The sequence below is a fragment of the Oncorhynchus kisutch genome, linkage group LG2 (genome assembly GCF_002021735.2).
Source record: "Oncorhynchus kisutch isolate 150728-3 linkage group LG2, Okis_V2, whole genome shotgun sequence".
Classification (NCBI taxonomy): domain Eukaryota; kingdom Metazoa; phylum Chordata; class Actinopteri; order Salmoniformes; family Salmonidae; genus Oncorhynchus; species Oncorhynchus kisutch.
In genome coordinates, this window is record NC_034175.2 from 6,991,578 (window position 1) to 7,019,132 (window position 27,555).

General features: G+C 44.9%; 1 protein-coding gene across 3 annotated transcripts in view; it reads left to right on the plus strand.

Moving 5' to 3' along the window:
* The window catches only part of grik5 (glutamate receptor, ionotropic, kainate 5), a 146,883-nt gene that overhangs the window by 1,983 nt on the left and 117,345 nt on the right, over positions 1 to 27,555 (plus strand). For all 3 annotated transcript variants that reach the window (XM_031786407.1, XM_031786396.1, XM_031786421.1), the window contains exon 3: positions 11,652 to 13,701. The gene's annotated coding sequence lies outside the window, so the exon portion shown is untranslated. The remainder of the gene's footprint in view (positions 1 to 11,651; positions 13,702 to 27,555) is intronic.

Genomic DNA, 27,555 nt, shown 5'->3' on the forward strand with positions numbered 1-27,555 from the left:
GAAGAGACAGAGAGGTTTCATACAAGCTGTACTGATATAACTGTTACATGTCCAGTGTTGCAGGGTACATAGAATAGAATACACTCTTAGAAACAGAATAAGATTTGTTACTGTAGTGGTACCCTGTAAGGTAGGACCTTTGTAACTTCACTTATAGGGACGTAATTGTACCCCAGTTCATACCTCAGATAGCACCTTTCTTACATATTGTCCACAGGTACAAAAGCATGCTTTTAGTAAAGGTACATTTAGCCTTTATAGCATTTCAGAAATGTACCTCTACCATAGACCACTTAAACTGGTACAACACTTCCACTCACGGGTGGTTTACAGGCCACATCAGGCCTGTAAGAAGGGTTGCAAAATTCCGTTCACTTTCTGGATGTCCTGCTTATTCCCTCCTTATTCCCTCGCAGTAGGAGATTCCTGGAAAACCTGAGAGTTTGAGGAAAGTTACCAGGATTTTGAAAACCTATCTGCAATTCACATGCTGGTAGTGCAAACTGGTGTGTAATTCCTATCAGAATCCAGCCAGGGTTATGATATCCAACAGTGGGAGTTTGTATTCACCTGCAACCTGCATTCAGAATGACTGCTAGGGTTAGGAACATTGTGAGAAGACTACCTAGGCCTTTTCAAATGGAACAACCATTTCAGAAATGACTGCTAGGGTTAAGAACATTGTGAGGAGACTACCTAGGCCTTTTAAAATGGAACAACCATTTCAGTAATGACTGCTAGGGTTAAGAACATTGTAAGGAGACTACCTAGGGCTTTTAAAATGGAACAACCATTTCAGTAATGACTGCTAGGGTTAGGAACATTGTGAGGAGACTACCTAGGCCTTTTCAAATGGAACAACCATTTCAGTAATGAATGCTAGGGTTAGGAACATTGTGAGGAGACTACCTAGGCCTTTTCAAATGGAACAACCATTTCAGTAATGACTGCTAGGGTTAGGAACATTGTGAGGAGACTACCTAGGCCTTTTCAAATGGAACAACCATTTCAGTAATGACTGCTAGGGTTAGGAACATTGTGAGGAGACTACCTAGGCCTTTTCAAATGGAACAACCATTTCAGTAATGACTGCTAGGGTTAGGAACATTGTGAGGAGACTACCTAGGCCTTTTCAAATGGAACAACCATTTCAGTAATGACTGCTAGGGTTAGGAACATTGTGAGGAGACTACCTAGGCCTTTTCAAACGGAACAACCATTTCAGTAATGAATGCTAGGGTTAGGAACATTGTGAGGAGACTACCTAGGCCTTTTAAAATGGAACAACCATTTCAGTAATGAATGCTAGGGTTAGGAACATTGTGAGGAGACTACCTAGGCCTTTTCAAATGGAACAACCATTTCAGTAATGAATGCTAGGGTTAGGAACATTGTGAGGAGACTACCTAGGCCTTTTCAAATGGAACAACCATTTCAGTAATGACTGCTAGGGTTAGGAACATTGTGAGGAGACTACCTAGGCCTTTTCAAATGGAACAACCATTTCAGTAATGACTGCTAGGGTTAGGAACATTGTGAGGAGACTACCTAGGCCTTTTCAAATGGAACAACCATTTCAGTAATGACTGCTAGGGTTAGGAACATTGTGAGGAGACTACCTAGGCCTTTTAAAATGGAACAACCATTTCAGTAATGACTGCTAGGGTTAGGAACATTGTGAGGAGACTACCTAGGCCTTTTCAAATGTAACAACCATTTCAGTAATGACTGCTAGGGTTAGGAACATTGTGAGGAGACTACCTAGGCCTTTTCAAACGGAACAACCATTTCAGTAATGAATGCTAGGGTTAGGAACATTGTGAGGAGACTACCTAGGCCTTTTCAAATGGAACAACCATTTCAGTAATGACTGCTAGGGTTAGGAACATTGTGAGTAGACTACCTAGGCCTTTTAAAATGGAACAACCATTTCAGTAATGACTGCTAGGATTAGGAACATTGTGAGGAGACTACCTAGGCCTTTTCAAACGGAACAACCATTTCAGTAATGAATGCTAGGGTTAGGAACATTGTGAGGAGACTACCTAGGCCTTTTCAAATGGAACAACCATTTCAGTAATGAATGCTAGGGTTAGGAACATTGTGAGGAGACTACCTAGGCCTTTTAAAATGGAACAACCATTTCAGTAATGACTGCTAGGGTTAGGAACATTGTGAGGAGACTACCTAGGCCTTTTAAAATGGAACAACCATTTCAGTAATGACTGCTAGGTTTAGGAACATTGTGAGGAGACTACCTAGGCCTTTTCAAACGGAACAACCATTTCAGTAATGAATGCTAGGGTTAGGAACATTTTGAGGAGACTACCTAGGCCTTTTCAAATGGAACAACCATTTCAGTAATGACTGCTAGGTTTAGGAACATTGTGAGGAGACTACCTAGGCCTTTTCAAATGGAACAACCATTTCAGTAATGAATGCTAGGGTTAGGAACATTGTGAGGAGACTACCTAGGCCTTTTCAAATGGAACAACCATTTCAGTAATGACTGCTAGGGTTAGGAACATTGTGAGGAGACTACCTAGGCCTTTTCAAATGTAACAACCATTTCAGTAATGACTGCTAGGGTTAGGAACATTGTGAGGAGACTACCTAGGCCTTTTCAAACGGAACAACCATTTCAGTAATGAATGCTAGGGTTAGGAACATTGTGAGGAGACTACCTAGGCCTTTTCAAATGGAACAACCATTTCAGTAATGACTGCTAGGGTTAGGAACATTGTGAGTAGACTACCTAGGCCTTTTAAAATGGAACAACCATTTCAGTAATGACTGCTAGGATTAGGAACATTGTGAGGAGACTACCTAGGCCTTTTCAAACGGAACAACCATTTCAGTAATGAATGCTAGGGTTAGGAACATTGTGAGGAGACTACCTAGGCCTTTTCAAATGGAACAACCATTTCAGTAATGAATGCTAGGGTTAGGAACATTGTGAGGAGACTACCTAGGCCTTTTAAAATGGAACAACCATTTCAGTAATGACTGCTAGGGTTAGGAACATTGTGAGGAGACTACCTAGGCCTTTTAAAATGGAACAACCATTTCAGTAATGACTGCTAGGTTTAGGAACATTGTGAGGAGACTACCTAGGCCTTTTCAAACGGAACAACCATTTCAGTAATGAATGCTAGGGTTAGGAACATTTTGAGGAGACTACCTAGGCCTTTTCAAATGGAACAACCATTTCAGTAATGACTGCTAGGTTTAGGAACATTGTGAGGAGACTACCTAGGCCTTTTCAAATGGAACAACCATTTCAGTAATGAATGCTAGGGTTAGGAACATTGTGAGGAGACTACCTAGGCCTTTTCAAATGGAACAACCATTTCAGTAATGACTGCTAGGTTTAGGAACATTGTGAGGAGACTACCTAGGCCTTTTCAAATGGAACAACCATTTCAGTAATGGTTGCAAAAATCCAACTAGTTTAGACAAATGTATGGTATTTATCTTTGTGTAGCATAAGATTAACACATCAATCAATGTACACACAATATACAGATATAAATAATAATAACCTGGGAAATGTGATCATGATCATGATTATGGTACAATTTTGCCTTTAGAGTATCGCCACAGTGACAAAGCTGTTTGTTATTTTTAAGTGGCAAAAATGCATCATTGTTCCTTATGGTGGGGTATTGAGAAACAGACCTGTACCTTCATTGTGGAGTTGATTGTACCTTTATATTCAAACTATTGGGTACAAAAATGTACCATTATGCTAGATCAGTGGTTCCCAAACCTATTATAGTCCCGTACCCCTTCAAACATTCAACCTCCAGCTGCGTACCCCCTCTAGCACCAGGGTCAGCGCACTCTCTGTAACGGCTGTTGGAAGGAGAGGACCAAGGTGCAGCGTGGTACATGTTCATACTTTTATTAGAACTGAACTCTGAAATTACAAAAAATAACAAAGAGAACGAACGAAACCGTTCTGTCTGGTGCAGACACAAAAACAGAAAACAACTACCCACAAAACACAGGTGGGAAAAGGCTATCTAAGTATGGTTCTCAATCAGAGACAACGATAGACAGCTGCCTCTGATTGAGAACCACACCCGGCCAAACACACAGAAATAGAAAACATAGAACACAAAACATAGATTGCCCACCCCAACTCGCATCCTGACCAAACCAAAATAAAAAGGATCTCTAAGGTCAGGGCGTGACACTCTCAAATGTTGTTTTTTGCCATCATTGTAAGCCTGCAACACATACACACTATATGATACATTTATTAAACATAAAGAATCAGTGTAAGTTTTTGTCACAACCCGGCACGTGGGAAGTGACAAAGAGCTCCTATAGGACCAGGGTACAAATAATAATATAATAACAATCAAAGATTTTGCTCTTTATTTAACCATCTTACATATAAAAAGAACATTGTGAATAACTCACCACAGATTAATGAGAAGGGTGTGAATAACTCACCACAGGTTAATGAGAAGGGTGTGAATAACTCACCACAGGTTAATGAGAAGGGTGTGAATAACTCACCACAGGTTAATGAGAAGGGTGTGAATAACTCACCACAGGTTAATGAGAAGGGTGTGAATAACTCACCACAGATTAATGAGAAGGGTGTGAATAACTCACCACAGGTTAATGAGAAGGGTGTGAATAACTCACCACAGGTTAATGAGAAGGGTGTGAATAACTCACCACAGGTTAATGAGAAGGGTGTGAATAACTCACCACAGGTTAATGAGAAGGGTGTGAATAACTCACCACAGGTTAATGAGAAGGGTGTGAATAACTCACCACAGGTTAATGAGAAGGGTGTGAATAACTCACCACAGGTTAATGAGAAGGGTGTGAATAACTCACCACAGGTTAATGAGAAGGGTGTGAATAACTCACCACAGGTTAATGAGAAGGGTGTGAATAACTCACCACAGGTTAATGAGAAGGGTGTGAATAACTCACCACAGGTTAATGAGAAGGGTGTGAATAACTCACCACAGGTTAATGAGAAGGGTGTGAATAACTCACCACAGGTTAATGAGAAGGGTGTGAATAACTCACCACAGGTTAATGAGAAGGGTGTGAATAACTCACCACAGGTTAATGAGAAGGGTGTGAATAACTCACCACAGGTTAATGAGAAGGGTGTGAATAACTCACCACAGGTTAATGAGAAGGGTGTGAATAACTCACCACAGGTTAATGAGAAGGGTGTGAATAACTCACCACAGGTTAATGAGGAGGGTGTGAATAACTCACCACAGGTTAATGAGAAGGGTGTGAATAACTCACCACAGGTTAATGAGAAGGGTGTGAATAACTCACCACAGGTTAATGAGAAGGGTGTGAATAACTCACCACAGATTAATGAGAAGGGTGTGAATAACTCACCACAGGTTAATGAGAAGGGTGTGAATAACTCACCACAGGTTAATGAGAAGGGTGTGAATAACTCACCACAGGTTAATGAGAAGGGTGTGAATAACTCACCACAGATTAATGAGAAGGGTGTGAATAACTCACCACAGGTTAATGAGAAGGGTGTGAATAACTCACCACAGGTTAATGAGAAGGGTGTGCTTGAATGGATGCACATAACTCTGCAATGTTGGGTTGTATTGGAGAGAGTCTCAGTCTTAAATAATGTTCCACACACAGTCTGTGCCTGTATTTCATTTACATGCTAGTGAGGGCCGAGAATCCACTCTCACATAGGTACGTGGTTGCAAAGGGCAGTGTCTTAACAGAGTGATTTGCCAAGGCAGGATACTCTGAGCGCAGCCCAATACAGAAATCTGTCAGTGGCTTCTGATTAAATTCAATTTTCACAGAACCGCTTGTTGCAATTTGGATGAGGCTCTTGTTCAGATATCAGTAAGTGGACTGGAGGCAGGGCATGAAAGGGATAACGAATCCAGTTGTTTGTGTCATCCGTTTCGGGAAAGTATCTGTGCACCCAATTCAATCAGGTGCTTCCCTATATCACATTTGACATTGTCCGTAAACTTGAGTTCATTTGCACACAAAAAATCCTACAATGATGGAAAGACCAGTGTGTTGCCCTTGTTAATGCAGACAGAGAAGAGCAACTTCTTAATCACAGCCTCAATTTTGTCCCACACATTGAATATAGTTGCAGAGAGTCCCTGTAATCCTAGATTCAGATCATTCAGGTGAGAAAAAACATCACCCGGATAGGACCAGTCGTGTGAGAAACAACATCCCCCAGATAGGCCAGTCGTGTGAGAAACAACATCCCCCAGATAGGCCAGTCGTGTGAGAAACAACATCCCCCAGATAGGCCAGTCGTGTGAGAAACAACATCCCCCAGATAGGCCAGTCGTGTGAGAAACAACATCCCCCAGATAGGCCAGTCGTGTGAGAAACAACATACCCCAGATAGGCCAGTCGTGTGAGAAACAACATCCCCCAGATAGGCCAGTCGTGTGAGAAACAACATCCCCCAGATAGGCCAGTCGTGTGAGAAACAACATCCCCCAGATAGGCCAGTCGTGTGAGAAACAACATACCCCAGATAGGCCAGTCGTGTGAGAAACAACATCCCCCAGATAGGCCAGTCGTGTGAGAAACAACATCCCCCAGATAGGCCAGTCGTCTGAGAAACAACATCCCCCAGATAGGCCAGTCGTGTGAGAAACAACATCCCCCAGATAGGCCAGTCGTGTGAGAAACAACATCCCCCAGATAGGCCAGTCTTCTGAGAAACAACATCCCCCAGATAGGCCAGTCGTGTGAGAAACAACATCCCCCAGATAGGCCAGTCGTGTGAGAAACAACATCCCCCAGATAGGCCAGTCGTGTGAGAAACAACATCCCCCAGATAGGCCAGTCGTCTGAGAAACTCATCATCATGCAAGCGGTCAGACAAATGACAATTATGGTAGTAACGGAATGAGCTGCAGCTATGTTTGGCTACATACGGACCATTAGTGGAATTCCAGCGAGAGAGTAACGGTTAATGTGATTGGATGTTAATTATTTGACTAGGCCTATATTTGACAGGTGGATAGATGGTTTAATTTTATTTTTGGTAATGAAACGAGGCTACTCAGGAGAGTAAAAAACCTCACCCCGTTGGAAAATATAAATGGACTGTTTGAAAATTAAAATAAATATATATATTTATATATATGTTTTTTTAAATGTGAGTCACAATTTTATTTGGAGTACCACCGACAGCATTGCACTTACCCCAGTTTAGGAATACCTGTAGTAGATTATCCGTACAGGTAGCGAACATTACTACATCATTACGGGTACCTCTGAAGGTACATTATATGTATGTTGATCTTGTTCTACCCTAACTGTACCCTTATTTCTAAGGATGTTTTCACACTTGGTCCCTTTCAGACCATTTTTGTGAACTCAATGCATTTAGCTGAATTTTTAAACTCAGACCCCTCAAAAGAGCCCCCCGAAGCGAAGTGAACTAAAACCATCTCAAGAGGTGGTCTGAGTTTGGTTTGCTTGAATTCCCCGGTCCGGATCCTGTTATAGGGCAATGTGAACATGAAGACACCCAGGTTCACTTGTCATTATTCTCACATCACACACTAGACTACTGCAACAGCGTTTCCCCTGTCATAACCCCTCACACTAGACTACTGCAACAGCGTTTCCCCTGTCATAACCCCTCACACTAGACTACTGCAACAGCGTTTCCCCTGTCATAACCCCTCACACTAGACTACTGCAACAGCGTTTCCCCTGTCATAAACCCTCACACTAGACTACTGCAACAGCGTTTCCCCTGTCATAACCCCTCACACTAGACTACTGCAACAGCGTTTCCCCTGTCATAACCCCTCACACTAGACTACTGCAACAGCGTTTCCCCTGTCATAACCCCTCACACTAGACTACTGCAACAGCGTTTCCCCTGTCATAACCCCTCACACTAGACTACTGCAACAGCGTTTCCCCTGTCATAAACCCTCACACTAGACTACTGCAACAGCGTTTCCCCTGTCATAACCCCTCACACTAGACTACTGCAACAGCGTTTCCCCTGTCATAAACCCTCACACTAGACTACTGCAACAGCGTTTCCCCTGTCATAACCCCTCACACTAGACTACTGCAACAGCGTTTCCCCTGCCATAACCCCTCACACTAGACTACTGCAACAGCGTTTCCCCTGTAATAACCCCTCACACTAGACTACTGCAACAGCGTTTCCCCTGTCATAACCCCTCACACTAGACTACTGCAACAGTGTTTCCCCTGTCATAAACCCTCACACTAGACTACTGCAACAGCGTTTCCCCTGTCATAACCCCTCACACTAGACTACTGCAACAGCGTTTCCCCTGCCATAACCCCTCACACTAGACTACTGCAACAGCGTTTCCCCTGTAATAACCCCTCACACTAGACTACTGCAACAGCGTTTCCCCTGTCATAACCCCTCACACTAGACTACTGCAACAGTGTTTCCCCTGTCATAAACCCTCACACTAGACTACTGCAACAGCGTTTCCCCTGTCATAACCCCTCACACTAGACTACTGCAACAGCGTTTCCCCTGCCATAAACCCTCACACTAGACTACTGCAACAGCGTTTCCCCTGCCATAAACCCTCACACTAGACTACTGCAACAGCGTTTCCCCTGTCATAACCCCTCACACTAGACTACTGCAACAGCGTTTCCCCTGCCATAAACCCTCACACTAGACTACTGCAACAGCGTTTCCCCTGCCATAAACCCTCTTACACTGGTGCCACAATAGAGAGAAGATGACGATGTGCAGGTTCGCAGAAAATAAATGCTGTTTTTGGTTATGGCCTATTGATTATGTCTACCTGGCCATGCTGGCCATGCTACCTGGCCATGCTGCTGCTCCAGTTTCAACTTCCACCTGACTGTGCTGCTGCTCTAGTTTCAACTGTTCTGCCTTATTATTATTCGACCATGCTGGTCATTTATGAACATTGAACATCTTGACCATGTTCTGTTATAATCTCCACCCGGCACAGCCAGAAGAGGACTGGCCACCCCACATAGCCTGGTTCCTCTCTAGGTTTCTTCCTAGGTATTGGCCTTTCTAGGGAGTTTTTCCTAGCCACCGTGCTTCTCCACCTGCATTGCTTGCTGTTTGGAGTTTTAGGCTGGGTTTCTGTACAGCACTTTGAGATATCAGCTGATGTACGAAGGGCTATATAAATACATTTGATTTGATTTGATTTGATTAGCGATTGTCAAGGATGCACAGAAATTCCAAAATGTGTGACGGTTTTAGTTCAGATGATTAGTTTGTAATATGTGATCTATAGGCTAAGAGAACTTCATGAGCTGTTTATTCCATTGTAGAGTTTGAATAGTGTGAGAAGCACAGGAGGTTGGTGGCACCGTAGTTGGGGAGGATGGGCTCATGGTAGTGGCTGGAGCAGAATAAGTTCAATGGTATCAAATACATCAAACACATTGTTTCCATGTGCTTGATGCCATTTCCATTCACTCTGTTCCAGACATTATTATGAGCCGTCCTCCCTCAGCAGCCCTCACTGGTGAGAAGACACCAACATATTTGGTAACAATCATAACATAGGGTACAAAATCAATTCTAGCTCTTAAAGGGGCAGTAGCCTACATTGGGAGTAGAATTTTCAATTACAGCATTATTTAATCTGCAGTTATTCTTCTGCTATTTATTCTGTTACCAATAATATGTACATGTTAATAGTACAGTGTGATTGCAGTTATTATGTCTCATCTTTAACTAAATGCCATCTATTAGCTTCCAAAATGTAAGTAGCTGTCCGATAACACATTCTGATAGAATGGCTTGTCCTGCACTTTGTAAAAACACAGAGTGCATTGAGTGAATGTTGGAAAAAGATATGGGTTCCTATTTAAACATAGCAATGTGAATACAAAGATGACTCGGACCACAAAATAGGTGAAGAGCAACTGGCAAAATAGTTTAGTATCTGAGCTGAACCGGTAAGACTTAGCCTGGAAGCCAGATCGGTTCTGCTTCAGCCAACTGCTTTATCATTGTCATGCTTTGGCATGTTTGGTATTGTTGGCTAAAACTGTAGCAGATTTGGCAAGCAAGCTAGGTAGGAATGGCGCAGAGCCAGGGTTGATCCTGGATTGTATAAGGAGAGACAGTGGCTTTATCTTGGCTGTATGTAGGAAAAATGCACTTACAATAACTGAGATATATGTGGTTGTCTTACCTAGCTATTTTAAAATGAATACACTAACTATAATTTGCTCTGGATTAGAGCATCTGCTAAGTGACTAAAATATAAACATGTCTCTATATGGTAGTGGTTTTAACCTGGCTGTATATGTGGAGAGAGTAGACAGGTGGTTTTAACCTGGCTGTATATGTGGAGAGAGGAGACAGGTGGTTTTAACCTGGCTGTATATGTGGAGAGAGGAGACAGGTGGTTTTAACCTGGCAGTATATGTGGAGAGAGGAGACAGGTGGTTTTAACCTGGCTGTATATGTGGAGAGAGGAGACAGGTGGTTTTAACCTGGCTGTATATGTGGAGAGAGGAGACAGGTGGTTTTAACCTGGCTGTATATGTGGAGAGAGGAGACAGGTGGTTTTAACCTGGCTGTATATGTGGAGAGAGTAGACAGGTGGTTTTAACCTGGCTGTATATGTGGAGAGAGTAGACAGGTGGTTTAACCTGGCTGTATATGTGGAGAGAGGAGACAGGTGGTTTTAACCTGGCTGTATATGTGGAGAGAGGAGACAGGTGGTTTTAACCTGGCTGTATATGTGGAGAGAGTAGACAGGTGGTTTTAACCTGGCTGTATATGTGGAGAGAGGAGACAGGTGGTTTTAACCTGGCTGTATATGTGGAGAGAGGAGACAGGTGGTTTTAACCTGGCTGTATATGTGGAGAGAGGAGACAGGTCGTTTTAACCTGGCTGTATATGTGGAGAGAGTAGACAGGTGGTTTTAACCTGGCTGTATATGTGGAGAGAGGAGACAGGTGGTTTTAACCTGGCTGTATATGTGGAGAGAGGAGACAGGTGGTTCTAACCTGGCTGTATATGTGGAGAGAGTAGACAGGTGGTTTTAACCTGGCTGTATATGTGGAGAGAGGAGACGGGTGGTTTTAACCTGGCTGTATATGTGGAGAGAGGAGACGGGTGGTTTTAACCTGGCTGTATATGTGGAGAGAGGAGACAGGTGGTTTTAACATGCCAGTCTCTCTTTCTCTCTCACTCTCGCCCTCGCTCTCTCTGCCTCTCTCTCTCTCTCTGCTCCTCAAAGTACAGCTCCTCTCAGATACTGTATAGAAAGATGGACAGATAGATATCGAGGGACCGTGAAAGATAGTAGGGGCAAAAGGAGAGAGGAGACTGTGATAGATGTAAGGGAATGAAAGGCTATAGTAGAGGAGACAGTGGCGAGACCATTTAGGGGGAGATTGAGCTGCAGAGAGAGTGATGAGGGAAGGGAATGAAGGGAAGAGGTGAAGAGGGGAACGGAAGGTAAAGTCAGTGAAATAGTGACAAGGACAGACTAGACAGGAGGAAGTCAGGCGGAGTTGAGTCGGACGAGGAGGAGAATGACGTGCGTGATAAGCCAGAATGACACAAATGTCACCAAGTCTCACATGCTCTCTCTTTCTCTCTCCCTCTCTCTGCCTTTCTCTCTCTCCTACAGGGCTGAAACCTAGTGGAATGATCTCTACCTTTCTGAATCCTTTCCTTGTCAGTCACAGTTCCCACCATGGGGAATAAAGACAAACTGCTAGCATCCAGCACCCCAATACTGACCACCTCTCTACCCCTGCAGAGTGACCCCCCCCCTCACAAGGAGCCCAACCACCAGTGCTGCAATTGTTCCAGTGAGAGATGTGTACAATGCACTCTTCTGATTATAACCGCATCCAATGGGATTTAATGAAACCTAGAGGCTTGGGGTGTTGATGCCAGCGCCACAGCTTGTAGAGGATCTTGAACTTCGGGGGACGTGTCTCCTTGGAAGGGAATACTCAACTGTGACTCTCCTCCAGAAAACTACATGGGATTGTGGTACATGGGTGGATTTATCGGCTGTACATCCTGTCTAGATTATGGGACTTTACTCTGTTCACTTCAAAGTTCTGTGTCTGTTCCAGACCGGTTCCTCAGCAGAACCAAGTAGTTGACATTCCCCCCTTGGGAATCCCGCCTTCTGATTTGTTTGGGGGCTTATTTTTTAAAGGAACAATTTCCCCTCCACTTTCCCTTTTTCTGGTCTTCCTCCTTTCCCCCCACCTCTTCATCCATTGAGGAGGAATATATTATGAAACAAGTCCATTCTTCATGATCCTCCCTTGGTGACAGAGAGAAAAGAGGGACAAACTGCCCTGAATAGATAACGAGGAAGGAGAGAGAGAACGGAGAAGAGAAGGAGATAGGGAAACACACAGAGAGAGAGAGAGAGAATTAACTGAGATTTGTCAGAAACCTTCTAGAGACTTCCTGCCTCAGCCTAATTTAGTCTGTCTGTCTCTTAGATCCGCTGGAAGCTGATTGGTTGGTCGACTGGTTGGTTGCACGATGGGCAGAGAAAGAGGCAGAATTCTGACCGGGGGGGTAGCTGAGCACTAGAGGAGGGTAACAGGTCCCGCTGTACACCCCTGGACCGGAACTGGATGGCTCATAAACAGACAGACAGACAGTAAACTGGGAGGCATTATAAACAAGCATTACAAACAGACAGTCGTCATTGTCATTCCAGACTGTGTGTGTGTGAGAGGGAGAGAGAGAGAGAGAGAGAGAGAGAGAGAGAGAGAGAGAGAGAGAGAAAGAGGGAGATAGAGGTAGAGAAGAGAGAAGCAGTCAGTCCTGTGTTGGGTTTGGTGTTGCCTGTCTGCCTGACGGGGACTGAGAGCGAGCGACGCAGCAATTAGAGGATCTGACTGCATCCCCCTCAGCCTCAGCCTCCACTGGCAAGACTAGACAGAAACAAACAAACAAACAAGTAGGGGGACTGCTACTAGAAGGGAAGGACAGGTTAGATAGAGGTAGTGACAGCAAGAGTGAGAGAGAGAGGGAAGGAAAGAGAAAAGTAGACAGGGAAAAGGAGAGGGATAGAGACCAGGTGTCTGAAATCCTCTCCCTCTGCTCGTCATTTTCTCTTCTGTTTCCCCCTCTTCTTCTGGGAGAGGTATTGGATTTAGACAGCGGTACTCGGAGCCGTCGAGGCCTTCTGCCGGGGAAGGAAACGAGGGAAGGAGAGAGAGAAAGGGAAGGAGGGGGGCCCTTTTGGATTGAAACAGACTCATTAACAACCCTTGTGTTTTATTTGACTAAAAAGCTCCTTCCACGTCTATAGCTCTACTGAGGAGAGGGAGAGAGATAAACAAAGGGAAGAAGACAACACAATACCTTTTCTTTTCCTCCTTCTGTCTTTTACTCTCTACTTTTGTTGAGGGTGTCAGAAGATTTTTTCTATCCTCATTTGTTGCTTTTTCTCTTCACCTCCAAAAGGAATATTGTTGCCCAGCTATCACAGTCCAAGTACCGGAATATTCCGTCTTGTCCTCGCTCTCTCAGCCCCCCACCCCTACACGGAGACAATCCGGAACGCTGTGACAGCCCCACAAGTCCCCCCCCCCACCCCACCCCCAACAGTGGATTCCATCTCCATGCCTGTCGAGGGCTGTGCTGACTGGCTACCACACACATATATGGTACACCGCTTCTGATATCGTCTGACTCATTCTGTAAGTAGGACTCTTCTTTTACCTGTGTTGTGTGTGACTGTTTATATGTACATGTATGTATTGTTTGTCCGTGCTTAGTTAATGTCATGCTCTGTTTCCCAGCCATAGCATTTTTCTGCAGCGTTGGTTTTTACTCTGCCTTCAAACCGATACGACTCTGGTTGCCTTTGCTGCCTCAGCTGGAGGCACTTTCTCTGTGTGTGTGTGTGTGTGTGTGTGTGTGCGTGTCTCTCTCTCTCTCTCTCTCTCTCTCTCTCTCTCTGTGTGTGTGTGTGTCTGTGTGTGTGTGTGTGTGTGTGTAAGAGGTGCAGCAGAATCAGTGTGGTGTGAGAGTAGGAACTGGTTTTAAGTGTTGTGTGTGTGATGTGTGTACGTCCTACTGTAAGTCTGCCTGGGGTTAATTTGGACTAATTAGTGATGTGTATTTTTGCTTCTCAGAGCAGTTTTGTGTTCTTTGTCAGTGCATGCATTTATTAGAGTGAGAGAAAGATGACGACCAGAATGTGGAGAGAGGGAGAGGGAGAGAGAGAGAGGGAGAGAGAGGGGGGAGAGAGGAGAGAGAGAGAGAGAGAGCATGACAGATTCTGTTTCTCGCTGTCTGGCTAGCACTGAGGCTTATCCACTTGCTTTCCAGTGTACAGATTACTATCAATTTCACTCATTGTGCTAGCCTACTGTTTCTATGTCCAATATTTCCAACAGACTGAGCCTCTCAAAGAGCTAAAATCTCTCCTGTATGCTTCTGAATGTCCATAGTGTCAGTTTCCATCTTCTGTGTGCCATTGTCTCCAATTTACAATGTTGTCATTAGATTATAGGCTTGACAAACATGGCAGCACCCTACTGTGTGTCCATGTTCCCATAGCCCATCCATCTCCACAGGCTCCCAACACATCTTTATACAGTCCCCCATCCACCCTGCCCTGCCCTGCACTGGGAAACGCTCAATCAAGATAGTCCCTTCAAACAGACCAATGAACTGTGAATAACGCCATTACACGCACAACTCTCTCCCGCCACTGAGAGAGGAGGAGGGAGGGAGAGGTAGGGAGAGAGAGATGATGGAGTGAGGGAGGGATGGAGGAGAGACAGGGAGAGAGGGGTGGGAATAAGGGGAGGGAGAGAGTGAGAAAGGATGAGGAAGAGAGGAAGAGAGAAAGGGGCAGAGGAATAGGCAGAAAAAGAGAGGGAGGATGGATAAATAGATGGAAGAGGGATGCAGAAGGAACGAGGTGGAGGGATAGAGGAGCCTGTAGGGTCTGTGGAGCAGGAAAAGACCTCTGCTTCATGTGACCACTGATGGGCTTAGTAAGGCCCTGCATTGTTCACACTGTTGGTCAGCCCAGGAGAATTAAGGTGACTAAATAATACCATTACTGCAGAAGCACAGAGATAACATAACACTTTCTCTGCTCCAGAATAGGCTAGAGAGGACAGGAGGAGTGAGCTTCAGTGTGTTGCGAAAGGGATGTCATAATACCTATATATACAGTGCATTCGAAAAGTATTCAGACTCTTTAAATGTTTCCACATTTTGTTACGTTACAGCCTTATTCTAAAATTGGCAAAATTGTCCCCTCACCCCCCTCATTAATCTACACACAATACCCCATAATGACAAAGCAAAAACAGGTTTTTAGAAATGTTAGCATATAAAAAATAAAAAATAAACATTTACATAAGTATTCAGACCCTTTACTCAGTACTTTGTTGAAGCGTCTTTGGCAGCGATTACAGCCTTGAGTCTTCTTGGGTATGACGCTACACGCTTGGCACACCTGTATTTGGGGTGTTTCTCCCATTCCTCTCTGCAGATCCTCTCGAACTCCGTCAGATTGGATGGGAATTGTCACCTTACAATTATTTTCAGTTCTCACCAGAGATGTTCAATCAGGTTCAAGTCCGGGCTCTGTCTGGGCCACGTAAGGACATTCAGAGACTTGTCCCGAAGCCACTCTTGTGTTGTCTTGGCTATGTGGTTAGAGTCATTGTCCTGTTGGAAGGTGAACCTTTGCCCCAGTCTGAGGTCCTGAGCGCTCTGGAGAAGGTTTTCATCAAGGATCTCTCTGTACTTAGCTTCATTCATCTTTCCCTCAACCTGACTAGTCTCCCAGTCCCTGCCGCTGAAAAACATCCCCACAGCATGATGCTGCCACCACCATGCTTCACCGTAGGGATAGTGCCAGGTTTCCTCCAGACATGACACTTGGCATTCAAACCAAATAGATCAATCTTGGTTCCATCAGACCAGAGAATCTTGTTTCTCATTCCCTCTATTCCTGAAACTATCCGCCGCCATTGTCGCAACCCCTATTACCAGCCTGTTCAACCTCTCTTTCATATCGTCTGAGATCCCCAAGGATTGGAAAGCTGCCGCAGTCATCCCCCTCTTCAAAGGGGGAGACACCCTGGACCCAAACTGTTACAGACCTATATCCATCCTGCCCTGCCTATCTAAGGTCTTCGAAAGCCAAGTCAACAAACAGGTCACTGACCATCTTGAATCCCACCGTACCTTCTCCGCTGTGCAATCTGGTTTCCGAGCCGGTCACGGGTGCACCTCAGCCACACTCAAGGTACTAAACGATATCATAACCGCCATCGATAAAAGACAGTACTGTGCAGCCGTCTTCATCGACCTTGCCAAGGCATTCGACTCTGTCAATCACCATATTCTTATCGGCAGACTCAGTAGCCTCGGTTTTTCGGATGACTGCCTTGCCTGGTTCACCAATTACTTTGCAGACAGAGTTCAGTGTGTCAAATCGGAGGGCATGCTGTCCGGTCCTCTGGCAGTCTCTATGGGGGTGCCACAGGGTTCAATTCTCGGGCCGACTCTTTTCTCTGTATATATCAATGATGTTGCTCTTGCTGCGGGCGATTCCCTGATCCACCTCTACGCAGACGACACCATTCTATATACTTCCGGACCGTCCTTGGACACTGTGCTATCTAACCTCCAAACGAGCTTCAATGCCATACAACACTCATTCTGTGGCCTCCAACTGCTCTTAAACGCTAGTAAAACCAAATGCATGCTTTTCAACCAATCGCTGCCTGCACCCGCATGCCCGACTAGCATCACCACCCTGGATGGTTCCGACCTTGAATATGTGGACATCTATAAGTACCTAGGTGTCTGGCTAGACTGTAAACTCTCCTTCCAGACTCATATCAAACATCTCCAATCGAAAATCAAATCAAGAGTCGGCTTTCTATTCCGCAACAAAGCCTCCTTCACTCACGCCGCCAAACTTACCCTAGTATAACTGACTATCCTACCGATCCTCGACTTTGGCGACGTCATCTACAAAATTGCTTCCAACACTCTACTCAGCAAACTGGATGCAGTTTATCACAGTGCCATCCGTTTTGTCACTAAAGCACCTTATACCACCCACCACTGCGACTTGTATGCTCTAGTCGGCTGGCCCTCACTACATATTCGTCGCCAGACCCACTGGCTCCAGGTCATCTACAAGTCCATGCTAGGTAAAGCTCCGCCTTAGCTCAGTTCACTGGTCACGATGGCAACACCCATCCGTAGCACGCGCTCCAGCAGGTGTAGCTCACTGATCATCCCTAAAGCCAACACCTCATTTGGCCGCCTTTCGTTCCAGTACTCTGTCGTATATTGCACAAATCTGGCCTTTATGGAAGAGTGGCAAGAAGAAAGCCATTTCTTAAAGATATCCATAAAAAGTGTTGTTTAAAGTTTGCCACAAGCCACCTGGGAGACACACCAAACATGTGGAAGAAGGTGCTCTGGTCAGATGAAACCAAAATTGAACTTTTTGGCAACAATGCAAAACGTTATGTTTGGCGTAAAAGCAACACAGCTCCTCACCCTGAACACCCTATCCCCACTGTCAAACATGGTGGTGGCAGCATCATGTTATGGGCCTGCTTTTCTTCAGCAGGGACAGGGAAGATGGTTAAAATTGATGGGAAGATGGATGGAGCCAAATACAGGACCATTCTGGAAGAAAACCTGATGGAGTCTGCAAAAAACCTGAGACTGGGACGTAGATTTGTCTTCCAACAAGACAATGATCCAAAACATAAAGCAAAATCTACAATGGAATGGTTCAAAAATAAACATATCCAGGTGTTAGAATGGCCAAGTCAAAGTCCAGACCTGAATCCAATCGAGAATCTGTGGAAAGAACTGAAAACTGCTGTTCACAAATGCTCTCCATCCAACCTCACTGAGCTCGAGCTGTTTTTCAAGGAGGAATGGGAAAAAATGTCAGTCTCTCGATGTGCAAAACTGATAGAGACATACCCCAAGCGACTTACAGCTGTAATCGCAGCAAAAGGTGGCGCTACAAAGTATTAACTTAAGGGGGCTGAATAATTTTGCACGCCCAATTTTTCAGTTTTTGATTTGTTAAAAAAGTTTGAAATATCCAATAAATGTCCTTCCACTTCATGATTGTGTCCCACTTGTTGTTGATTCTTCACAAAAAAATACAGTTTTATATCTTTATGTTTGAAGCCTGAAATGTGGCAAAAAGTCGCAAAGTTCAAGGGGGCCGAATACTTTCGCAAGGCACTGTAATTAGTTAAATAAAGTCCACCTGTGTGCAATCTAAGTGTCACATGATCTCAGTATACATACACCTGTTCTGAAAGGCCCCAGAGTCTGCAACACCACTAAGCAATGGGCACCACCAAGCAAGTGGCACCATGAAGACCATGGAGCTCTCCAAACAGGTCAGGGACAAAGTTGTGGAGAAGTACAGATCAGGGTTGGGTTATAAAAAATATCCGAAACTTTGAACATCTTACGGAGCACCTTTAAAACCATTATTAAAAATGTTAAATAATATGGCACCACAACAAACCTGCCAAGAGAGGGCAGCCCACCAAAATTCCCGGACCAGGCAAGGAGGGCATTAATCAGAGAGGCAACAAGGAGACCAAAGACCAAAGACCCTGAAAGAGCTGCAAAGCTCCACAGCGGAGATTGGAGTATCTGTCCATAGGACCACTTTAAGCCGTACACTCCACAGAGCTGGGCTTTACAGATGAGTGGCCAGAAAAAAGCCATTGTTTAAAGAAAGAAAATAAGCAAACACCTTTTGTCACGCCCTGACCTTAGAGATCCTGTTTATGTCTATATTTTGGTTTGGTCAGGGTGTGATTTGGGGTGGGTATTCTATGTTCTATTATTTATATTTCTATGTTTTGGCCGGGTAGGGTTCTCATTCAGGGACAGCTGTCTATCGTTGTCTCTGATTGAGAACCATACTTAGGTAGCCCTTTTTTCCACCTGTCTTTGTGGGAAGTTGACTTTGTTTCTGGCACATAGCCTTTAGCTTCACGGTTTGTTATGTAGTGTTTATTGTTTTGTTCGGGGCCTTTTCTAATAAAAATAAAAATGTACGCTCACGACGCGCCTTGGTCCTCTTCTTTCAACGGCCGTGACAGAACTTCCCACCGCAAAAGGACCAAGCAGCGTGGGCAGGAGTATGAGACAACCTGGGAGGAGGTTGAGAGGTGGTCGGTCGACCCAGGGAGAGTGCCAGAGCCCGCATGTGATTCAATTGAGCGGAGAATGGAGTCGGCGAGACGTACACGGTTAGCGAGGAAGCCCGAGAGGCAAACATTTTTTTTTGGGGGGGGGCACACGGGGAGTTTGGCTAAGTCAGGTTGGAGACCTGAGACAACTCCCCGTGCTTACCGTGGCGAGCGTCATACTGGTCAGGCACCGTGTTATGCAGTGGAGCGAACGGTGTCTCCAGTGCGCGTTCACAGCCCAGTGCGCTACATCCCAGCTCCCCGCATCTGCCGGGCTAGGGTGAGCGTCCAGCCAGAATGGGTTGTGCCAGCTCTAAGCTCGAGACCTCCAGTGCGCCTCCACGGCCCAGTGTATCCGGTGCCTCTGCCAAGGACAAAGCCTGGTGATTCCTGTGCCTGCGCCCAGAACTAAGCCTCCTGTATGTCTCCCCAGCCTGGTGAGTCCTGTGCCTGCTCCCAGAGCCAGGCCTCCTGTGTGTCTCTCCACTCCAGTGATGATCCATGGCACGATGCCTCCAGTGATGATCCATGGCAAGAAGCCTCCAGTGATGATCCATGGCAAGAAGCCTCCAGTGATGATCCATGGCACAAAGCCTCCAGTGATGATCCATGGCATGAAGCCTCCAGTGATGATCCATGGCACGAAGCCTCCAGTGATGATCCATGGCAAGAAGCCTCCAGTGATGATCCATGGCACGAAGCCTCCAGTGAGGAGTCATGGCACGAAGCCTACAACGACGGTCTCCAGTCCGGAGCCTCCAGCGACGGTCTCCAATCCGGAGCCTCCAGCGACGGTCTCCAATCCGGAGCCTACAACGACGGTCTCTAGTCCGAAGCCTCCTCCGACGGTTTCCAGTCCGGAGCCTCCAGCGACGGTCTTCAGTCCGCAGCCTCCAGCGACGGTCCCCAGTCCGGAGCCTCCAGCGACGGTCTCCAGTCCGGAGCCTCCTGCAGAATTGAAGGGACGATGGATGGCGCTAAATATACAGGGAAATTCTTGAGGGAAATCTGTTTTAGTCGTCCAGAGATTTGAGACTGTGGTGGAGGTTCATCTTCCAGCTGGACAATGACCCTAAGCATACTGCTAATGCAACACTCGAGTGATTTAAACATTTAAATGTCTTAGAATTGCCTACCGGCAGGGTAGCCTAGTAGTTAAAGCGTTGGACTAGTAACCGGAAGGTTGCAAGTTCAAACCCCCGAGCTGACAAGGTACAAATCTGTCGTTCTGCCCCTGAACAGGCAGTTTACCCACTGTTTCTAGGCCGTCATTGAAAATAAGAATTTGTTCTTAACTGACTTGCCTAGTTAAATAAAGGTAAAAAAAAAAAATCCAATTGAGAATCTGTGGTATGATTTAAAGTTTGCTGTACACCAGCGGAACCCATCCAACTTGAAGGAGCAGCTTTACCTTGAAGAATGGGCAAAAATCCCAGTGGCTAGATGTGCTAAGCTTTTAGAGACATACCCCAAGAGACTTGCAGCTGTAATTCCTGCAAAAGGTGGCTCTACAAAGTATTGACTTTTTGGGGGGGGGTGAATAATTATGCACGCTCAAGTTTTCTGTTGTTTTGTCTTATTTCTTGTTTGTTACACAATAAAAAATACTTTGCATCTTCAAGGTGGTAGGCATGTTGTGTAAATCAAATGAAACAAACCCCACAAAAATACATTTTATTTCCAGGTTCTAAGGCAACAAAACAGGAAAAATACCAAGGGGGGTGAATACTGTTATACTGAGCCACTGTTATATATACGTTTCAATAAATTTGATAAAATGTCTGAAAACCTGTTTACACTTTGTCATTGTGGGATATTGAGTGTAGATTGGGATCAATAAAAAAAATATATTTTAGAATTAGGCTGTAACGTAACAAAATGTGGAAAAAGTCAAGGGGTCTGAATACTTTCTGAATGCACTGTGTAATGCCTACACAATGCTGTCATAACAACTGACATGTAACCATGTACTGTAACTAGGTTGGCACGTGGTTTGACATGTATACAGTGACATGTAGTTAAGACCAAGGCTTCATTCTTTTGGATCCATTTTGGGATCAACGCTTTTATTTTAGATTGGATGGATGCTGTAGCATTAACTGATCCTTCTAACATAGTTGACAGGCTCTAATACGCTAATACTACTACTACTATCACCACCATGTACTATCACCACCAGACATGGTGGTGATAGTAGTAGTAGTATTAGAGTTTATAACCAGGGCACCAGGTTTGGTGTGATGGTGATAGTAGTAGTATTAGAGTTTATAACCAGGGCACCAGGTTTGGTCTGATGGTGATAGTAGTAGTATTAGAGTTTATAACCAGGGCACCAGGTTTGGTGTGATGGTGATAGTAGTAGTATTAGAGTTTATAACCAGGGCACCAGGTTTGGTGTGATGGTGATAGTAGTAGTATTAGAGTTTATAACCAGGGCACCAGGTTTGGTCTGATGGTGATAGTAGTAGTATTAGAGTTTATATCCAGGGCACCAGGTTTGGTGTGATGGTGATAGTAGTAGTATTAGAGTTTATAACCAGGGCACCAGGTTTGGTCTGATGGTGATAGTAGTAGTATTAGAGTTTATAACCAGGGCACCAGGTTTGGTCTGATGGTGATAGTAGTAGTATTAGAGTTTATAACCAGGGCACCAGGTTTGGTGTGATGGTGATAGTAGTAGTATTAGAGTTTATAACCAGGGCCCCAGGTTTGGTCTGATGGTGATAGTAGTAGTATTAGAGTTTATAACCAGGGCACCAGGTTTGGTGTGATGGTGATAGTAGTAGTATTAGAGTTTATAACCAGGGCACCAGGTTTGGTGTGGTGGTGATAGTAGTAGTAGTATTAGAGTTTATAACCAGGGCACCAGGTTTGGTCTGATGGTGATAGTAGTAGTATTAGAGTTTATAACCAGGGCACCAGGTTTGGTCTGATGGTGATAGTAGTAGTAGTATTAGAGTTTATAACCAGGGCACCAGGTTTGGTGTGATGGTGATAGTAGTAGTATTAGAGTTTATAACCAGGGCACCAGGTTTGGTCTGATGGTGATAGTAGTAGTATTAGAGTTTATAACCAGGGCACCAGGTTTGGTGTGATGGTGATAGTAGTAGTATTAGAGTTTATAACCAGGGCCCCAGGTTTGGTCTGATGGTGATAGTAGTAGTATTAGAGTTTATAACCAGGGCACCAGGTTTGGTGTGATGGTGATAGTAGTAGTATTAGAGTTTATAACCAGGGCACCAGGTTTGGTGTGGTGGTGATAGTAGTAGTAGTATTAGAGTTTATAACCAGGGCACCAGGTTTGGTCTGATGGTGATAGTAGTAGTATTAGAGTTTATAACCAGGGCACCAGGTTTGGTCTGATGGTGATAGTAGTAGTAGTATTAGAGTTTATAACCAGGGCACCAGGTTTGGTCTGATGGTGATAGTAGTAGTAGAATTAGAGTTTATAACCAGGGCACCAGGTTTGGTCTGATGGTGATAGTAGTAGTAGAAATATAACCAGGGCACCAGATTTGGTGTGGTGGTGATAGTAGTAGTAGTATTAGAGTTTATAACCAGGGCCCCAGGTTTGGTCTGATGGCGTGATAGTAGTCGTAGTAGAAATATAACCAGGGCCCCAGGTTTGGTCTGATGGTGATAGTAGTAGTAGAAATATAACCAGGGCCTAGAGAACTAAGGGCTCTCTATGGTCAGGTTGTGACAGGTGGTGATAGTAGTAGTAGTATTAGAGTATATAACCAGGGCCCCAGGTTTGATCTGATCAAGTGGTTAGAATAAAACACATTCTTCTCACTTTCAGATGTAGGATGAATATGATATAGCCGTACCTAATCCTTTCAATCCTTTCTCTTGGAGAAATCTCCACTCTCCATTCTTATCTCAATGTTCTGCACTGAATCTCCACTCCTCTTATCTCAGTGTTCTACACTGAATCTCCACTCTCTACTCCTCTTATCTCATTGTTCTACACTGAATCTCCACTCTCCATTCCTCTTATCTCAATGTTCTGCACTGAATCTCCACTCTCTACTCCTCTTATCTCATTGTTCTCCACTCTCTACTCCTCTTATCTCATTGTTCTACACTGAATCTCCACTCTCTACTCCTCTTATCTCAATGTTCTGCACTGAATCTCCACTCTCTACTCCTCTTATCTCAAAGTTCTACACTGAATCTCCACTCCTCTTATCTCAGTGTTCTACACTGAATCTCTACTCTCTACTCCTCTTATCTCATTGTTCTACACTGAATCTCCACTCTCTACTCCTCTTATCTCAATGTTCTGCACTGAATCTCCACTCTCTACTCCTCTTATCTCATTGTTCTCCACTCTCTACTCCTCTTATCTCAATGTTCGACACTGAATCTCCACTCCTCTTATCTCAGTGTTCTACACTGAATCTCCACTCTCTACTCCTCTTATCTCATTGTTCTACACTGAATCTCCACTCTCTACTCCTCTTATCTCAATGTTCTACACTGAATCTCTACTCCTCTTATCTCAATGTTCTACACTGAATTTTCACTCTCTACTCGTCTTATTTCTATGTTCTACACTGAATCTCCACTGGGGAACTGCAGTGGGGTCTGAATAAACGGGGTCCCCAGAAATTCTGTCTGAATAAATGGGGTCCCCGCTGAAAAAGTTTGAAAAGCACTGCTCTAACCTCTCCAGCTGAGACCCATAGACATCAGCCAGCCACCAGCTGTATGAATCACTGCTACACTAATGTTAAAGGGTTCACATGAGGGACACCAACCCAAACCCTGCAGCATACAACTCATGATTAGCCAGTCGATCTAAAGATCAGCACTCTAGTTTGTAGAGTTAATTAAAGCTTCACAGGGGGTGATGTTGTTTGTTCATTCACTGGGCTCCAGTGTAGTTGGCACACACACAATGAAATATGAAATTAAAAGAATGTCTTAACATCCAGTCTAAACACGTTGTAGATGATCCCAGGTTTGTATGTAATCTAGCAACGTCTCGAACCCTGTCTTCACCAGGCTTGATCACAATAAATGACCTAATCTGGTAAGGGACATAAGAGCTACACAGTACAGAGATAACTAGTGTAAGAGCTACAGAGGAATTAAACCTAACAGCACAGAAGATCCTACAGTTTGACTTGATGAGGTGGACACTAATTGCTCTACCCTTTAATATTAGGCTTTGTGTAATCTCTCTCTGTACTGTACTGCACTGCACTGCACTGCAGCACCAACCTCCTGCCTGCTGCCTCCTGTCTGCCAGTGGCACCAGCGCGATGCGAGGCCGTCCAGCCCATCGGCCCATATAAAAGCCCAGCTCCTCATTGCCTAATGGAGCAGAAGGAATGGGCATGTTTGTATAGCTGGCTGTCAGCTCCTGGCTGGCATGTCGTGCTCAGGGAGAGACTAGAGGGAGGGGGGAATTGGGGGATGGGCATTAGGGTGCACCACCCGGTGACATGCTGCTCCCTCCTGACTGGGTTGTGTGGTCCGTCGTAAAGTAAAGTGAAGGCTGCTAATAGCCTTCTCTGTTAATGTGGTCATTACAATTAGATAGTGGATGGTCTTTGGGTGCGTGTGTGTGCCTGTGTGTTCGTGTGTGTTTATGACTGTCTCTGTCTCGTGTGTATGCTGCTGAAGAGAAACAGGGTAGTGTGTCCTTCAGACTTGCAGTAGTATAATAGGTTTATAAAGGACTGTAAGCAGTGGTTCTCTCTGTTACAATTCATAGAACAGATCAGTATCTAATCAGTTTAATCAGGTTTTAGAATAATATTAAACACGGTTTAGTGCTCGTGTGACAAATCAAATCAAATCACATTTTATTTGTCACATACACATGGTTAGCAGATGTTAATGTGAGTGTAGCGAAATGCTTGTGCTTCTAGTTCCGACAATGCAGTAATAACCAACGAGTAATCTAACCTAACAATTCCAAAACTACTACCTTATATACACAAGTGTAAAGGGATAAAGAATATGTACATAAAGATATATCAATGAGTATTGGTACAGAACGGCATAGGCAAGATGCAGTAGATGGTATCGAGTCCATTATATACATATGAGATGAGTAATGTAGGGTATGTAAACAAAGTGGCATAGTTTAAAGTGGCTAGTGATACATGTATTACATAAAGATGCAGTAGATGATATAGAGTACAGTATATACATATACATATGAGATGAGTAATGTAGGGTATGTAAACATTATATTAAGTAGCATTGTTTAAAGTGTTTAGTGATATATTTTTACATCAATGTCCATTATTAAAGTGGCTGGAGTTGAGTCAGTATGTTGGCAGCAGTCACTCAATGTTAGTGGTGGCTGTTGCCGTAACAGGCGGTGATACAGCCGAACAGGATGCTCTCGATTGTGCATCTGTAGAAGTTTGTGAGTGCTTTTGGTGACAAACCGAATTTCTTCAGCCTCCTGAGGTTGAAGAGGCGCTGCTGCGCCTTCTTCACAACGCTGTCGGTGTGGGTGGACCATTTCAGTTTGTCCGTGATGTGTACGCCGAGGAACTTAAAACTTACTACCCTCTCCACTACTGTCCCGTCGATGTGGATAGGGGGGTGCTCCCTCTGCTGTTTCCTGAAGTCCACAATCATCTCCTTTGTTTTTTTGATGTTGAGTGTGAGGTTATTTTCCTGACACCACACTCAGAGGGCCCTCACCTCCTCCCTGTAGGCCGTCTCGTCGTTGTTGGTAATCAAGCCTACCACTGTAGTGTCGTCCGCAAACTTGATGATTGAGTTGGAGGCGTGCATGGCCAAGCAGTCATGGGTGAACAGGGAGTACAGGAGAGGGCTCAGAACGCACCCTTGTGGGGCCCCAGTGTTGAGGATCAGCGGGGTGGAGATGTTGTTACCTACCCTCACCACCTGGGGGTGGCCCGTCAGGAAGTCCAGTACCCAGTTGCACAGTGCGGGGTTGAGACCCAGGGTCTTGAGCTTGATGACGAGTTTGGAGGGTACTATGGTGTTAAATGCTGAGCTGTAGTCGATGAACAGCATTCTCACATAGGTATTCCTCTTGTCCAGATGGGTTAGGGCAGTGTGCAGTGTGGTTGCAATTGCGTCGTCTGTGGACCTATTTGGGCGGTAAGCAAATTGGAGTGGGTCTAGGGTGTCAGGTAGGGTGGAGGTGATATGGTCCTTGACTAGTCTCTCAAAGCACTTCATGATGATGGAAGTGAGTAGTCACTACGGGGTGGTAGTCGTTTAGCTCAGTTACCTTAGCTTTCTTGGGAACAGGGACAATGGTGGCCATCTTGAAGTATGTGGGAACAGCAGACTGGGATAAGGATTGATTGAATATCTCCGTAATCACACCAGCCAGCTGGTCTGCGCATGCTCTGAGGACGCGGCTGGGGATGCCGTCTGGGCCTGCAGCCTTACGAGGGTTAACACGTTTAAATGTTTTACTCACATCGGCTGCAGTGAAGGAGAGTCCGCAGGTTTTGGTAGCGGGCCGTGTCAGTGGCACTGTATTGTCCTCAAAGTGGGCAAAAAGTTATTTAGTCTGTCTGGGAGCAAGACATCCTCGTCCGCGACGGGGCTGGTTTTCTTTTTGTAATCCGATTGACTGTAGACCCTGCCACATACCTCTTGTGTCTGAGCCGTTGAATTGCGACTCTACTTTGTCTCTATACTGATGCTTAGCTTGTTTGATTGCCCTGGCGGAGGGAATAGCTACACTGTTTGTATTCGGTCATGTTTCCGGTCACCTTGCCCCGGTTAAAAGCAGTGGTTCGAGCTTTCAGTTTCACCCGAATGCTGCCATCAATCCACGGTTTTTGGTTTGGGAATGTTTTAATCGTTGCTATGGGTACGACATCGTCAATGCACTTTCTAATGAACTCGCTCACCGAATCAGCGTATTCGTCAATGTTGTTGTTGGACGCAATGCGGAACATATCCCAATCCACGTGATGGAAGCAGTCTTGAAGCATGGAATCAGATTGGTCGGACCAGCGTTGAACAGACCTGAGCGCGGGAGCTTCTTGTTTTAGTCTCTGTCTGTAGGCTGGGAGCAACAAAATGGAGTCCTGGTCAGCTTTTCCGAAAGGAGGGCGGGGGAGTCTTGTTTCCAGCTACAATGAATGCAGCCTCAGGATATGTGGTTTCCAGTTGACATAGAGTCAAATAAAGTTAGTCCAGGGCCATCGATGTGTCTGCTTGGGGGGGAATATATACGGCTGTGATTATAATTAAAGACAATTCCCTTGGTAGATAATGCGGTCGACATTTGATTGTGAGGAATTCTAAGTCAGGTGAACAGAAGGACTTGAGTTCCTGTATGTTGTTATGATCACACCACAGTCCTAGTCTGAG